Here is a 16,167-nt window from a genome sequence, read left to right on the forward strand (position 1 = left end):
GAATGGGCTGGGCCTGAGATTCTGCATTTCTGACCAGCTGCCTGGCGTTGCTGTTGGTTGGAAGACCACCATTAGAGAAGCAAGACCCTAAAACACCCAGGACGGTGCCTCAACGGAAACAAGTACAACTCTGTGTTGGTAGTAGTTCCCAACCAAATTCCCCTTGTGAGGCCCTGACCGCTCCAAGGAAATGCTACCTCACGGTCGAAGGTAAGTCCTCTTCCCTTCGGTCATGACACTGCTCTCTAACTGAGGCCTGAGGACGTGATTTTGTTATAATGCAATTGTTTGAATTTGTGTCTAAATTCGAGGAGTATGAGTGGTTTTACTAATGCCATTTGAGAGGACTGGTGAATTATTTGGGTGTGCATGGCCCAGCCCTGAAATGCTAGGCCACTCTTGATAAGGGCTACAATTAGCTGATCGCATAACCGAGAGCACACGCTAGCCTGCATAGAGTGTGGAGAGCCATAACTCCCCTTCTGCAAAAGGGGCCCTCACTTTTCTCCCAGATGGGCTAAGTAGGTGGAGGCAGAAACCAAGCTTACTTTTGTTGACCTGTGTCCAGTAAGGTCTCTGTTTCCTATAAGTCCTGCTCAGTCAGAAGCAAAGAGCTCCACCTTAGTTTTACCTTCAGAACTAGGAAAATCAGTCTTTATACTAAGCAGACCTCAATAAATGCTTTTGACCCAGGAGGTTCACACTGGGAGGATTGGAGGGCACAAGAGGAGCTGCAGACATGCCTGACTGGTCTCACGGCCTGGCACGGATAGGAGACCAGTCCAACCTCTGAGGACCTCGGTGTGGGTATCGGTAAAATCAAGGTGTTGGACTGGAAGCTTCTTATCAGTGCTAAGAGTCTGTGCTTCTGGTCACCATATCAGGGAAAGGCCCAGGAGACAAGAATTCCGCACTTGGCTACATGACAGCACAGTGTGACTGGGAACCTCTTGGCTCACTCGTATCCTCTTGCCGGTCTCAGCCCCGGTGCTTGTCCTGACCAGGCGCTAAGTTATCCTTTCCTAGACAATTCGGTGCCTCGCACCGCCAGCCTGGTATAGAAACACTTGAAAAGATATGCCCTGTGCTGCCACCTAATGGCTCCAGTTCTCTCAAGGCGATTCTTCAGCACCATTTGGCTATTACAGAATCTCTAGGCCTTTCATAAAACAGAATCCACCAGCAATGAGAACCTAAGAGGAGAGAATAAACATAGGATACTTGCAGGTGCCACTTCATCCCGGGAATCAGGGGCTATGACTGTAAGAACCATAACTTTTTTTTTAAAAACTTGGTGATTTCCTCCTTGTTATTTCCTGTCTGTTTCCCTGTAATGATTAACAGTAAAACTCTAAAAACAAAAAGGGCCAAGGTGTTTGTTTTCAAGGGCAGCAAGGAAGCAAGGAACTGGGGGAGACAGCACTCCAGGGGTTGGGGTCAACAACTCCAGGGGATGGAGTGGGTGGAAAGAGCTGAATAGCTGGAAGGAAAGCAGGTTGAGTCCTCAGGCTCATTTGAAAAAGGAAAGAGGGGGTGGAATAAAGTTGTGTTCTAGTAGGAATGAAGGTAACGTTCTTAATAGCCTTGTCATTCTTTCCTGGTTTGTCTTCAGATGTACCAGTCTATTTTCAATCCAAGAAGATGAAGCAAATGGATAGCTGTTGACTAGTGTTCTAGTTCAGGGGCCTTTGTAGGAAATGACACTCCCAGAGTGAAGGTCCTAAATACAGTGTCTACAGAAGGGCCAGGTGGATAAGGTGCCCGGCTGGGGTCGGCCACGGGTAAGACGATCGTGAGTGGAGGACCGTAGGGACCTGGGGAGCACTTACCCCGTCTGGGGAGGCAACAGCTGCTCAGCCCTAGGTGATTATGGCCCCCACCAAACTGTGTGCTCACATTGCCTGATCTTTCAAATCTTTAAGAGAAGCTGGAAATTTAGATTATTATGTGAAGTGTCCTTATTTTTAAATGTTGGCAACTAATGCTACTTTTAAAACAAACAACAGCAACATTGTGTGGGCCAAATCAAACATGTCAATGAGACATATTTAGCCCAAAGGCCAACTCTTTTGAAAACTTGGACCTGGAGCAGTTTGTATTCTGGAATCTCAAGGCATTAATAAGCTCCTTGTGAGGCATATGGTCTGTCAACAATAGCAAACTACAATCAAACAAGCAAATATCGGATAAATTGGGGGAGTATAAAATGCTTTGCGTTTGGATTTGTTGGTTGGTTGATGTATCATATCCAGCTGAAAGCCTTGGATATATTCATTCAATAAATCAAGAAGCATTGATTGAGCACCTAATAGATGCTAAGTAATGATAAGTTACACCTTTTCTGTAAAGGGCCAGATTGCAAATATTTTAGGTTTTGAGGGCCAAATCGTCTCTATCACAACTACTTGACTCTGCCAGTTGTAGTTACAAAGCAGCCTAGGACAATACATCAACAGATGTGCGTAGCTGTGTCCCAATAAAACTTTATTTACAACAGGCAGCAGTCCAGATTTGGCCTATTGGCTATGGTGTGCCTCTCTCTGATCTAGAAAATCTTAGTGAATTTGAAGCCTAATGCAACAGTTTTCTTTAAGGAAATCTACATGTTTATGCTTTGCCTGTCAGACAAGGAATTTGGGGGGATATCGCTATGGTTTTTAAGTTATATTTGTAAGTAGTTTACCCCAAATATTTCTCTGTTATCATTTAGTGTAATATAAGCTATCATAATTATTCTATAAACATAAACAAGTGACCCTAAATGTTGGAAATAATGCTGGTCCAACCAAGCTACTGAAGTTAGTTTGGCAAAACTGTCTGAATATGAATTTAATTTAGGATAATTTTTCAGAAAGGGAACCATTTACATGAGAGAATATTGAATAGTTGACTGAGCTAGTTATCTTAATGGAGTGATTCAATTCCTGTTTTGATTGCATGTATAACTGTTGTGAAGAGATAACATAAAGCTGACCACACCTGCTTGTCCCGATTCCTATGGGACTTACTAACTACGTGGAACTTTCAAAAAGATGTTATAAAGAGAACAAATGAAGCGATATATCACTTTTATCTTTATATTCTCAGTAAGTAATAGTACATAGAAGATGCACAAAAAGTTTTGCCTAATGAATGGAAGGCAACAGACTTCGGTTGGCCATGGTAACTTCTTTAGATGTTACTTTTGTGGAATATTAACTAAAGATACCTAGCTATTCACACACCTGTAGATACTCTGTATTGGGCGCCAAAAGCTTATTGGTAGCTCCCTTCTCCTTCACCTTCTACTATGGACTGCCTTGCAGGGAAAGGGACCACGTGTTCCAATTCTGGCCAACAAGATAGAAACATAAGTATCTGCTTGGGGCTTCTGAGAACATTTCCTGATAGGGACTGATTCAGTTTGACCTCTTATCCCTTCCCTCTTCTTCCTGACCTAGAACACAGATATGATACCTTAGAAGTTCAGTAGCCATCTTGTAACATGGGGACAAAAGCAATGTCACTGAGCAGCTTCATTAGCCCTGAACTGACCACATTTGGGTTTATTACATGAGAAGAAATACAGTCCCCGTGGGGTAAAGTCATTGTCTGGCTTTCTATTACTTGCAACCCAACCCAATTCTATCTATTTGGGGGTTGCTTCGAGTTTCCTTCTATTCTTATACTCCATCAACATTGCTTGGAAAATGAAATTTCCGGCACCCAATTTAGTTTTAATTTTCTGACTCTTCCTGTTCCATTTTGAAAAGTTGGGTTAAAGACATTTAAAATCGTGTTACAAAACTCGAAATAATTTATAAAGATCAAAATTCGTTTGTATTCTTAGGAAGAAGTCTTATTACAATGCATCAAGTTCAAAGAAAATGTTCTACAACATAGCTTCTAAGAATATCAAAGGTATTGTCAACAGATTATTTCTGAACTTGTTTTAGGTAGCAAACACTTTATGCCAACACACTATCCAAAAAGTATTTAACAATATGTGAGTATGGTCTACTTTTTAGAGTTTCATGGCCCCTAAACCATCATATTTTGTGCCATATACATTGGCTGATAAAGACCTTACAAATCTTGAATTTGAGGAGGACCCAGTTGCCAAATTTTGGGCAAAATGGGCATCAAAAAAATTATTGATGATAATGGATTATAACACACTAAATGAAATGTAAAAAAAATCTATGAGTTCACAGTGATTCAAAAGCATGCCAGCTAGTAAATGCAGATGAATAATGGAGTTTGCAGCTGCCAATATGCTAATTGCTTCAGGGTACCATCATTAACAGATGTTCACACTATTGAGTGAAAGGATGTTAGGGAACGAGATAATCACATGGCTTCAAAGTAGCATCTCAGAGATCAGTTAACAATTCCAAAAGGAAAATGTATCTCCTAACCAAGCGATCCAGCTTTGGCATCACCAGTTAGGTAAGACAATGGGCAGCCTTCTGATCCTACCCACTAAGAGGTACACAACACCCCCTATGCAGAATTCTTGCCTGAATCTAAACACGGAAATAGGCAAATCCAGAATTTGGAAGAAAAAAAAACCTGTATCTAAACAAGGAAACAGGCAAATCCAGAATTTGGAAGAAAAAAAAACCTGTAAGACGACTAGCTTAAAATGTCATGGAAACCACCAAAAGGCTGGTATGAACTGATAAGAAAACTGAAGTTCAGAGAGATTAAGGAATTGCCCCTGCCCCCTTTTTCTTGACTAAGGGGGAGTGAGCAGGTAACAACCAAATGCAATGTGCAAATCTTCATTAGACAGCACGCGAGAGGAGGAAAATGTCTGCTTATAAAAGACATTTTTAAAATCTTAAAATAAAAAGGGGGGGGATGCCTGGGTGGCTCAGTCCATTAAGTGTCTGCCTTCAGCTCAGGTCATGATCCCAGGGATCAAGCCCTGGCATCCGGCTCCCTGCTCAGTGGGGAGCCTGCTTCTCCCTCTCCCTCTGCCTCCTGCTCCCTCTGCTTGTGCTCTCTCTCTGTCAAATAAATAAATAAAATCTTTTTTATAAAAAAAAGACTGTTTTTAGACCATTGGAGAAATTTGAATATAGAGAATATATTATATTCAATTGTATTATTGAATTAATGTTAATTTTCTTAGGTGTGATAGTAGTGGTATTGTGGCTATCAGAATGTTCTTTTTCTAGAAGATCCATATTTTAGGCATTTAGGGGTGAACTGTCATGATGACTGCATCCTACTTTCTTTTTTAAGATTTTATTTTTAGGGGCACCTGGGTGGCTCAGATGGTTAAGCGTCTGCCTTCAGCTCAGGTCATGCTCTCCAGGTCCTGGGATGGAGTCCCATGTCGGGCTCCCAGATCAGCAGGGAGTCTACTTGTCTGCTTCTCCCTCTCCCTCTGCTCTCTCCCTGCTTGTGCTTTCTCTGTGTGTGTCTCTCTCTTTCAGATGAATAAGTAAAATCTTAAAAAAAAAAAAAAAGATTTTATTTTTAAATAATCTCTACACCCAACATGGAGCTCGAACTTAACAACCCTGAGGTCAAGAGTCGTACACTCTGGGGTACCTAGGTGGCTCAGCCAGTTAAGCGTCAGACTCTTGGTTTTTGGCTCAGGTCATGATCTCGCAGTGGTGGAATGAGACCCCCTCAGGCTCTGTGCTAAACAGAGCCTGCTTTGGATTCTTTCTCCCTCTCCCTCCCTCTTCTGCCCCTTCTCTGGTGTGTGTGCTCTCTCTCTCTCTCTCTCTCTCTCTCAAATAAGTAAATAAAATCTTAAAAGAAAAAAAAAAGAGTTGTATGCTCTACCATCTGAGCCAGCCAGGCACCCCTGCATCCTACTTTTTTTTTTTTAAGATTTTATTTATTTATTTGACAAAGATAGAGACAGCCAGCAAGAGAGGGAACACAAGCAGGGGGAGTGGGAGAGGAAGAAGCAGGCTTCCAGAGGAGGAGCCCGATGTGGGGCTCGATCCCAGAACCCTGGGACCACGCCCCGAGCTGAAGGCAGACGCCCAACGACTGAGCCACCCAGGCATCCCCCTACATCCTACTTTTTAAAAAAGTATGGGTGTGTGTGTGTGTGTGTGTAGAGGCAAGTGTGGCAAAATGTTAATAATTGGTAACTTTATGTAAAGGATTTAGGATGTTTATGAAGCTATTCTTTTAACTTCTTTGGAGGTTTAAAACTTTTCAAAAAAAGACAAAAAACGTCTTGGACTTCATATTATACCTTGGAATTTCAAGAGTGTTGTCGTGACCAATTGTCATAGTCACCTTCTGGTAGATACTAAGATATGCTAACTAGACATCCTGATGCAAGGTCTAGGTGTCATATAAGGATTATCAGTAAAAAAATTTTTTTAGCGCTGATACAAGTCAGACACTATTTTAGGCAACTGGGATACTTAAATGAACAAAACGGCAATCTCCTGTCCTGTAGAGCTTCTATTCAGGGAGGTGGGGGGGGGGGTGCAGACAGACAGAAATAATGAACATAGTAAGTAGGTAAGTAAATTGTGCAGTACTATGGAAAAAAATAGTAGAGGAGGGGTTGGGGAGAAGTTGGGGAATATTAAAGTGGAGACTTAGATACATAAATGAAAGGAGTGCAAAGATTGATTTAAGGGATATTGAGATGATGTCCAAATTTTCTACACTATTCTAGGATATACTGGTTTGGTTTCACTTGAAGAATCCTGTTCCTCTTTATCCCACAAAACCATTTGAGTTGTATTGCAGGCAGACTAAGCTGAATCCCACCTAGGGTGATCACCTGTCCTGGTTTGACCAAGGGATTTCCCAAGAATGGGACATTCAGTGCTGAAATTGGGACAGTCCTGGGCAAACTGACATGGTTGGTTACCCTAATATTGCTAATTACCACTTGTGTGACCTCGAGCAAATCATTTAGCTTCTCAGAGTCTTGGTTTCCTCATCAATAAGAAGGAGATTATATACAGAATGGATGAACCTTGAAAATACTATGCCAAGTGAGAAAAGCCAGACACAAACTTCATATATTGTATGATGATTCCATTTATATGAAATTTCCAGAATAGGCAAATCCATAGAGAAAGCAGATTAGTGGCTGCCAGGGCCTGGAGGGAGGGGGAAGTAGGGTATGACGGCTAAGGGGTATGAGATTGCTTTTTGGGGTGATGAAAATGTTCTAGAATTAGTAGCAGTTGTACAGCTCTGTGCATGTACTAAAAAACCATTAAATTGTACATTTTAAGGGGGCAAATTTTATGGTATATGAATTATATCTCAATAAAGCTGTTATTTAAAAAATTCGGTAACACAGCATCACCGTATAACCAACAATTCCACTCTTAGGAATAGGCAGATTTATAGAGACAGAAACAAAATTAGCAATGACCTTGGGCTGGGAGGAGTGGAGGGAAATGGGAGTGACTGCTCCTGGGAATGGGGTTTCTTTTTGGAGGGATGAAAATGTTCCAGAATTGATTGTGGTAATGGTTACACATCGCTGTCAGTATACTAAAAACTATTGAATGGTACACTTTAAGATTTTATTTATTTATTTGAGAGAGAGAGCTCAAGAGCAGGGTGAGGATGGGGTGGGGGGAGAGAGAGAGAGAGAGAGAGAGCACAAGCAGAGGGAGCGGCAGAGGGAGAAGCAGGCTCCCCGCTGAGCAAAGAGCCCAATGCGGACTTGCTGTGGGACTCCATCCCAGGACCCTGGGATCATGACCAGAGCCGAAGGCAGACATTTAACCAACTGAGCCACCCAGGCACCCCTAGGAGGGCCAGTTTCCTGCAGATGGAAACTACGCAGTCACACAAGACCCCCTACTTGGAAGAGCCCCACATTTGGTTTAACACTCTGCTGTCACTGTCTTGAAATTCTTAATTTCTGAATGAGGTGCAGGTGCCCCTTATTTCCATTTTGCACCGGGCCCTGCACATTTTGTAGCTGTATCGAATCCACCTTTGTACCCCCAGCATTTAGCATAGTACCAGTGCTCAGGGGGGTGTTCTCTTTCCCAAACCCGGTACCCTGAGACTCTGCTCAGAACAGCGCACTGACCTTCAGCACAGATTTATCCAGAGTCTCCTGTGTGCCGGGAAGCGTGTCAGCAGCTGGGGACACGGTGGGGAGCCAAAGCGGGCAGCAGGCAGCGGAAGGGAACTGCTCAGAAGGAGGCTGTTCCCACAGGTGCATGTGCCCACCTAACCGCTTGTCTCAGACAGCAATGACAACATTTGACTCATTTGTACTTTTAGTTCGAGAAAAACACATCACCTTGAGATCCTGTTTTGCGAGTTCTGCTTTATTACAGGAACTAGACTCTGATGAATGAGGATGGGACTTCAGTTCTTTTCCACGGTGTGAATAAAAAGTCAACTCTGCCTTTTTGTGGTCTATCACATTGACATCTATTGTGAAAGAGATCTGTTAGCACCTTTTAATTACGTTTCATTTCTATGTACGAAACACTAAGCAAGGCACTGCTGCTGATAGGAAGATTGTAGCTGGATCTTTTTAAGCTTGTCACACGAGCTCTTTGGATAGTCATTCTGGTGGGCTACAACGTCATGGGAAGTCAGCGGAGAGCAGCAGTCAAGACTCTGAAATTCCTCCTGATAGACCTGCCTTCCACTTGCTAGATGTTCTTTATTATGGTGAATTCCAGGGGCAATTACTTAATCTCTCTGAATTCAGTTTTCTAATCAGTTCATACCAGCCTGGTGTCAAAGGGCTCTTGTAAAGATTCAGTGAGATAGGGCACAAATGAGAGAGTGCACGCCTAACTTTTGGCACAGTGTCTGGCACTTAGTAAGAAAGCCACAATAAAAAACAAAGCCTAAAACATCCTGTAAAACTGTGTTGTTCTCCATCTTAATGGCTCAGGAGGACTGTTCCTGGCACACAGCCACACGTCATAAAATAGCTCTTCCTGCAGATGCTGCTCCATCAGCTTGAGATGAAGACAAACGATTCTAACCGGTATCCACCTAACTCTTTAAGTCAGCGAGGTCCTCTTCCTCCCTCTCAGCCTTGCTGGGGACCCCACATCTGGCTCCCACGCTCCCGGGCAGAGTGTCTCTTCGGAGGAAGGCTCAGCAAGGGGGCTGGAATGCCTGGAATTGCTGGTGGGGCCACCGGGGGGACGGAGTTTGACCTGTCCTCACACCTTTAGCTTCTCTGGAACCTGGAGCCCACATGTCCCAGGCTCAGTCTGCACATCGAGCACCCAAACACTTGGGTTCTCTCCCACCGCCACCCATCATTGGCCAGTCATCGGAAGTGGTTGCCACCAAGAAGAGGGGCATGACCCCAGGGCAAGGCTGCTTTCTTCAGCTGAGGAAGGGCAATTCTTGGAGAGATGATCATCTGAGAGCTATCAGTTGACTCTCCTCAGTCCTGAAGCAGGGAATCGAGGCAGGCAGCAAGCCACACCATCCACGACAGTAATTAAATGGTAGGCATTTCTGTTCTATATCCCAGTCACTTCTGGGACTTCTGGAATGAGGATGGATTGGGGGGAGGATAGAGAATCACGAGATACGCCATCAAATTTCAGAGTCGGTTATCTGGGAAATTCACTGAAAACTGCACATGTTACAGTTACATGTACTCAACCAATCTTAGAGTTGATCCAAGCAAAGAGTTTCTAAACAGATACATGAAAAGTACAGAGATGTCTTTTTTTTTTTTTTAAGATTTTATTTATTTATCTGACAGAGACACAGCCAGCGAGAGAGGGAACACAAGCAGGGGGAGTGGGAGAGGAAGAAGCAGGCTCATAGCAGAGGAGCCTGATGTGGGGCTCGATCCCATAACGCCGGGATCACGCCCTGAGCTGAAGGCAGACACTTAACCGCTGTGCCACCCAGGCGCCCCCAGAGATGTCTTTACCATAAAATACCCACCATTTACAAGATTGTGTTTGCTTTCTTTTAAAATTTGTATTGTTGTATAGGCATAATGTTCATATAATCAAGAAACAGAAACAGAAAGGACTTGGTTTCTGGAAATTGACAGGACTGGGTTTGATCCCAGCTCTGTAACTTATTCTCTGAGTGACTTCTATATAGTGACCTGTGTAGTGAAAGTAATATTACCTGCCACACCGGATTAATGAGAAAATGTACCTAGAATACCCAGCACATTCAAATTTCTTAAGTGTTTCTTCTTCTTTTCCTCCTTTTTCTCATTATTATTATTTATTCTGCATTTCCCTGTCTGAGCCCAGGAAAAAATACTGGGTTCTTACTCTCTAATTACTGTTCCAATAATCCACACATATAGTCTATTTTGTAGCACATTGATGTGTTTTTTTTTTGTTTTTTTTTTTTAAGTATTTAATGAAATTCTCATCCTATATCCATTTTATGATGTTCCCACCTCTGGCCCTAATTTGACAATGAAGTGAGGTCTCTTTGTTAACAATTTTTTAAAAACATTTTTAAGATTTTATTTATTTGTCAGAGAGAGAGAGCACAAGCAGGGGGAGTGGCAGGCAGAGAGAGAAGCGGGCTCCCCGCTGAGCAAGGAGCCCAACGTGGGACTCAGTCTCAGGACCCCAGGATCATGAACTGAGCCAAAGACAGATGCTTAACCAACTGAGCCACCCAGGCACCGCTCTTTGTTAACAAATTTTAGTGTCATGTGAAAAACATGTTCACTAGGAAATCTTCTAACTGACCTCAATTCTATGGGCTGTTGCATCTCTTAACACTGAGTAAACAATGGGGAGATTTAAATCACTTGGCCCACTCACCAGTGAAACTGTTTTCAAAGATCATCTCCATTTCATTTCCCCAGTAAGTAAAAACTCTGTCGGCTGAGGAGATCATAGCCCTATTTGGGAATGTCCTTGAGATCTTATATGATTAGGATTAACCCTAAAGGCAACACTCACTGTTTGAGAGGCACTGTGTGATATAAATAAATCAAACACAGATCTGATCTTCAAGGAGTTGGAAATTTTATAGAGATATGATGTGTATATAAAGAAATTAATACAGAACGCCTGGGTGGCTCAGTTGGTTAAGTATCTGCCTTTGGCTCAGGTCATGACCCCAGGGTCTTGGGATCGAGTCCAGCATTGGGCTCCCTGCTCAGTGGAGAGCCTGCTTCTCCCTTAAAAAAAAAAAAGAAAAAAAAATTAATACAACATAGAAAGCAGTAAATGTCTATTATGGACTGAGTGTTTGTGTTGCCCCAAAATTCATATGTTGAAATCCTAACCCCCAGTGTGATGATACCAGGAGGTGGGTCTTTGGGAGGTCATTCAGCCCTCACGAATGGGATTAGTTCCTATAAAATTAGTTCCTTATATGTTAGTTCCCCAAAGGGTTCTCCTACCCCTTCTGCCATTAGAGGACACAGCAAGAAAGTGGCTATCTATGAACCAGGAAGTGGCTTCGCCATATTATCTTTTGGCAGCTTGATCTTGAACTTCCCAGCCTCCAGAACCATGAGAAATAAAATTCTGTTGTTTAAGCCAGCCTGAATGGACTAAGACAGTATCATAAAACAAATACAGAAAAAAAACCACAGAAGTTCAGGAAAAGATTTATTTCAGACTGAGAAAGCTAGGAAAGGCCTTGTGGAAAAGGAAACCCTTATAGTGACCTTCATACTTGGGCCTGAAGAGATGGGAAAAATTGGACATGAAGAAATAAGAGTGTCATGGAAAGAAAAAATTACTACCAGTATTATAGAAAAAAGAAGTGTTGGTGGGTGGCTTAGTCAGTTAAGCCTCCGACTCTTGGTTTCAGCTCAAGTCATGATCTTGTGGTCATGGGATGAGCCCCAAATCAGGCTCTGCGCTCAGTGCTGAATCTGCTTGAGATTCTCTCCCTCTCTCCCTCTGCCCCCTCCACTCGTGTGCATGCGCGCTCTCTCTCTCAAATAAATAAATAAATAAAATCTTAAAAAACAAAAAAAGTGATGGTGACAGTTTCCACGTCACAGGAAATGCTATGATTTCCTCTTTGTTTTAGGAAAAAAAATTGATGGGCCTTTTGGTTGCAAAAACCAAGGTCTAGGGCAAAGAGGAAAAGTAGAAGTCAAGAGGCAACTGAATTGCCCTGAAGAATCCAATAAACTCGTGTCTCCCTGGAGACAGAGAGATTGTTCCGGAGTAAAATGATATTGACTTCCTTTTGAGAGGCCCCAGGGCAGGAGTTATTGGGGGGCTTAGAACTAGAAGAAGTAAAGAGGCAATGAGATTCTATGAAAAGAGCACAGTCAGCAATAGGGCTGCAGGTTGTGGGTCATGAAAAATGGCCAGTAACTAAATTCCCCATACCTGGAAGAGCCAACCAAGTTCAGCATCGGCAGTACCTATCAAACACCTCCAGTATCCCGTAGACTTCAGTGGAAGTTATTGATTATTCAACAACTGTCTATTGTAAACAAAACTGATCAGGCTTCTGCTCTCATGGGCTTGCGATCTATGGGGGGACACAGACAATAAATCGATCATTAGACAGCAACAATTGTTTCACACAGCTTTAAAGTAGGTTGATATGATAGAGAGTGTCAGTCACTACCTAACACAGTGGGCCAGAGAAGGTTTCTCCAAGGACATGATTTTATGCTGAGGTTTGAGCGACAAGCAGGAGCCAGGCAAGTGGCGATAGGAGGAAAGAGCATTCTAGGGAGACAGCTCAGCTAGTGCAAAGGCCTTGAGGCTGGAACAAGTTTGGCTTTTTAAAGGACCAAATGGCCAAGGGGCTGGAGCATCAGTGAGGAAGAGGTTAGGGAGCAGGCAGTATAATTGGAGGTCGGTTTACCATGAAACCAATGGAATGGTGCTTTGCAACATTTCGATAAACAAGTGAGAAGCTATAGATTCCTGATTTGGATATTAGGGCAGGTTCTCTTGAAATCTTTACGTTTATTTATTAAGCTGAAAAAATTCAGATTAAAAACTAGTAGAATCTGAAACAAAGTGATTAACACAGTGGTAAACACTCCGACATGGAGAAGTGAATGAAACAAAAATTCAAATCCTATGGAAAATACTAGTGTTAGTAGGAAGAGACAAAACTTAAATAAAAGTAATAAACTTCTAGATTGTTTGATGATCCAGTTAATGAAGATGAGGGAATCATGGGAACTTATCATTTTGAGTCCTTGCTGATTTGACACAAACTATTGATGTCAGGAAAGTAATGCAATACTCAGAACTTACCACTCAAAAAGGACTCCAGCAGCAAACCGGTTAAATGGTTATGGCCAAATCAAAGAATACTTAAGATTAACTTTTAGTAAGAAAACACAAAATGCCCTGAAATATTAGAGCTCATCTGTGATAGAAACTTGATAAAGGTTTGACCAAATTTGACAAGAGTCCTAAAGTTTTACCAAAGAAACTCTTCTCCCCAAAAAAGATCATAAAAAACAAATTTTAACAACGATGCTGGAGGAAAGAGGACTGATCTTTATATCCTCTCCTTGGAAAATTAAACTTAAAATGATACTAAAAATTACTGTCACATAAGGAGACAAAGTATTTGTAGCCAAAGCAAGAGTGGGAAAAAGTATTATAGTTGTATTAAGCAGTTAATTCATAGAAATATGATACTCTGCTATTTTTCTGAACGTTGTATTTGTAATGTTTAAACTTTTATAAACATGAAATTTTGTGGTTGCTTCTCAGATTCAAAATGCATACTCATTTCAATTTCTTTTTTTAGAAATAAGAAAGGACTTCTTGAATTCATTATGTGAAATGGATTAACACAGACATTGAATTCCAGATTAAAATGATACAGATCTAGCATACGTTATTTATTTATTATCATATAAGAATGATTAAACTATGTATTTTTTTCATTAATTAATTTGTAGCTAAAACAAGTGACATGTAGCTAGAACAAGTGTTTTTCACTAGGATCATGATAAAATGCACATTATTTCTCAGCAAGGTCAGTGAGCGCACATACTGTTCAGGTGCTTTCAATTTAATTTTCAATTGTGATTTTTTTTTTGAAAAGTCTACACCCAGGACAAGTATATTATATAAGTTTTAGACCCTACAAAAAACTTAAATCTGCCCCTGGGTATAAAACCCAGCTATAGCTTTGTTAGCTAAGGGAAGGATTTAGATTTTCTTCTAGGTGTGATGGGAAGCTATTCAAGGGTTTTGATTAGACAAGTGACATGAGCTGTCCTACGTTTTTAAAAGATTGCTGTGGCTGCCGGGTTATATGGAAAGTGGGGTCATGGAGAAAAGGGGCTGTGTTCATGCTTATGGAGACGAAGTGTGGAGTATGGCTACATTATTCTTCAAAAGCCGGGACAGGGGTTCAGGGCTGGAGGCGAAAAGCCCCAACTGGGAGAAGGTAAAAAAGCTCTGGGTGAATTCAGAAATATGGAGGAAGGGATTGAATTTCCTATAGGAGGGGGGCTCAAGTTAAGGGAACTGTGACCTGTGAAGGCTGGAGGACTTAGGGACGTGGGGAATACATGATTGGCAGGAAGAATAAATACACAGAGCAAAACAGGACACACACGGGTAGAGGGACAAGTGAGAAATTGGTTGGACTGAAACAAAGGGGAATAATCACAAATAATAATCAACAACAATAATAATAGCTTACACGTCCAGAGTGCTCACCGTGGGCCAAGCACTGTTCTGTGCCTGTATTAACCCATCTATTTTAGAAAGATGGGCTGCAGTCAGACCATGGTACACTCTGTGTGCCAGGCTAAGGAATGTAGACATATTTTACTGACTGTGGGGAGGTTTTTGAGCAGGTGTTGTTATGAGGTAAAAGAGAAGAATCAGAAGTGCTTTGACAGGGGAGCCTGAAGCCCCCCCCCTGAAATTTTGAGAAACTATTTGTGTGAATAGCCATGTATTTCTTTTGGGGGGGGTCTTTTTAAAATTTAAATTCAATTAATGAACATATAGTGTATTATTAGTTTCAGAGGTAGAGTTCGGTGATTCATCAGTCTTACATAATAGCCCGTGCTCATCACATCACGTGCCCTTCTTAATGCCCATCACCCAGTTACCCCATCCCCCCACGCCCCTCCCCTCCAGCAACCCTCAGTTTGTTTCCTATGACTAAGAGTCTCTTATGGTTTGTCTCCCTCTCTGATTTCGTCTTGTTTTATTTTTCCTGGGTTTGTTTCTTTTAATAACCAGAACCCTGCTGTATGTGTTTTTCTCTGATGTCCTTGTTGGAGATGTTCTCGGCCTAGCACACTCCTTTTATCCATTATATGTTCCACAGAATTACAAATACAGAACGCTTCACGAATTGGCGTGTCATCCTTGCGCAGGGCCACGCTCATCTTCTCTGTATCGTTCCAGTTTTACCATACGTGCTGCCGAAACGAGCGCAGCCATTTCTTTCTTTTTCTGGGGAGAGCCGGTAACTTCCTATCTTAAAGGTGTCTGAGACTTAAAAAAAGGCTAAGAATCACTGAGTTCGCAGTTTCAAGCCTACACGAGCGGCAGCATAATAGTAGCACTGGAAGAAAAGGGGGTCCCAGGGAAAGAAGGAAAAGAGGTGGGGTTGGCTGGAAGAGCAGACACGATCACTTCCCTCTGCGAACTACTGCTCCGACCCACGACGCTGTCGGTGAATCTTCCAGTGGGCGCTAGAGATGGAGAACCCAGCCCTCCAGAGGCTGTGAGCCGCAGCTGCAGTCCTGACCTCCATCACAAGCTGGAATTTAAATGACATTGTCAAGGAAAACAGAAAAGAAGGCCAAGGACAGATCTTGGAATATATTTAATCTGTCTGCTGTGCCTTTTCCTAAGTGCTTTCTGACATTATTTTTCTCTACCCAGGAAACTCACATTTTGAACTTGAGTTCCTAAAATACATTAAATCACACTGTGGAGGGGCAGGAGGGGATGAACATAATGACTACTTATGTGGTTCACGTCTCATCTGAGGAAATTATCTTTTCAAAATGATCAGGTGCACCTGACCCTGTTAGAAAGAGTGTGGGTATTTTTGAGCTAAGTTAGGAAGTGTGTAGGATAATTGTTATCACTCAATGTTGGAATCTCAGGAACCCACAGAATTTCTCCTTTCCCTGGAGAGGAAGAAAAAGATACTTGTTACTCTTTCCCTGCTCATACCAGGAAAGCTACTTAAAATATTTTAGTCGATACAAATTGATAGCTTCTGTCTTCAATCAATGGCCCCAACCCAGCTATACTACTGTGTGGAAGTACCTCAAAGAATAGT

At 42.1% G+C, this 16,167-nt stretch overlaps 1 non-coding gene across 1 annotated transcript; it reads right to left on the reverse strand.

Annotated features, from left to right (window-relative positions):
* Positions 1–15,202: 15,202 nt before the first annotated feature.
* LOC121105115 lies at positions 15,203–15,308 on the reverse strand. Its single transcript, XR_005837545.1, has one exon. It is a non-coding gene; the product is annotated as a U6 spliceosomal RNA (small nuclear RNA).
* Positions 15,309–16,167: the final 859 nt, after the last annotated feature.

This window comes from Ursus maritimus, unplaced genomic scaffold, assembly GCF_017311325.1.
Source record: "Ursus maritimus isolate PB19 unplaced genomic scaffold, ASM1731132v1 scaffold_24, whole genome shotgun sequence".
Lineage (NCBI taxonomy): Eukaryota > Metazoa > Chordata > Mammalia > Carnivora > Ursidae > Ursus > Ursus maritimus.